This window comes from Merops nubicus, unplaced genomic scaffold, assembly GCF_000691845.1.
Source record: "Merops nubicus isolate BGI_N331 unplaced genomic scaffold, ASM69184v1 scaffold42949, whole genome shotgun sequence".
In the NCBI taxonomy this organism is placed as follows: domain Eukaryota; kingdom Metazoa; phylum Chordata; class Aves; order Coraciiformes; family Meropidae; genus Merops; species Merops nubicus.
The window spans coordinates 1-965 of record NW_008631050.1 but is presented as its reverse complement, the minus strand read 5'-3'; the positions used below and the strand labels follow the sequence as shown (position 1 = coordinate 965).

The 965-nt window shown below is 65.0% G+C and overlaps 1 pseudogene; it reads left to right on the top strand.

The window, feature by feature from the left end:
- Window positions 1–398: 398 nt before the first annotated feature.
- On the top strand, window positions 399–947 carry LOC103779828 (annotated as a pseudogene).
- The last annotated feature ends 18 nt before the right edge of the window (window positions 948–965 follow it).

Below are 965 nucleotides of genomic sequence, written 5' to 3'. Positions count from 1 at the left end.
CTCCCCTCCCCTGCCCTCCCTGGGGAACGTGCCTGGGGAGCTCTGCTCCTTCCTGGCTCAACACCCACCGTGGGCAGATGGATGCTGCTCCCCAGGGGGTCACATCCTGCTGTGCACTCAGGATTGTCCTTGACCACCCCTCAGAGTGACACCAGCTGGCCCTTCAACCCCCACTTCAGCTGTGGGTCCTCGTGGGGCCGCATCGCTGCACCACCCCCCGCCCCAACCCACCGGGGCTGGGAGCGTTTCCAGCCGCCCCTGGGCGGGATGCTTCATTTGGGGGGAGTTTGCAGCTTTTTCTGCTTGTTTCTTCCAGGTTTTTTGCTGCAGGGCAGGAGGGGCTGCCATGAAGCCCCATGTTCCCCCCCGAGCTGCTGCCCTGTGAGGGAGGGGGAGCGATGGGCACGGAGGCCAAGTACAGCCTGCTGCGGGAGGTGGGCCGGGGGAGCTACGGGGTGGTCTACGAGGCCTTGGCCAACCAGACCAGGAGCAGGGTGGCCATCAAAAGGATGCGTTGCCACGTCCCTGAAAACGTGGAGCTGGCCCTGCAGGAGTTCTGGGCCCTGCAGAGCATCCAGAGGCAGCACGAGAACGTGATCCAGCTGGAGGAGTGCATCCTGCAGGAGGGGAGGATCTTCCAGCCCCTGGGCCAGCGGCGGCGGGGGAAGCCCGACAGCCACCTGCTGCTGGTGGAGACCTGCCTGAAGGGGAGGAGGTGCATGGATCCCAGGTCCTCCTGCTCCCTCTGGTTCGTGATGGAGTTCTGTGACGGGGGGGACATGAACCAGTACCTGCTGTCCAGGGGGCCAGACCCCCAGCTCAACCTCAGCTTCATGCGCCAGCTCAGCAGCGCCGTGGCCTTCCTGCACAGGAACCACATCGTGCACAGGGACCTGAAATCTGACAACATCCTCGTCTCCCATCGACGGGGAGGCCCCGTGGTGAAGGTGAGGAGGGGGGAGGCT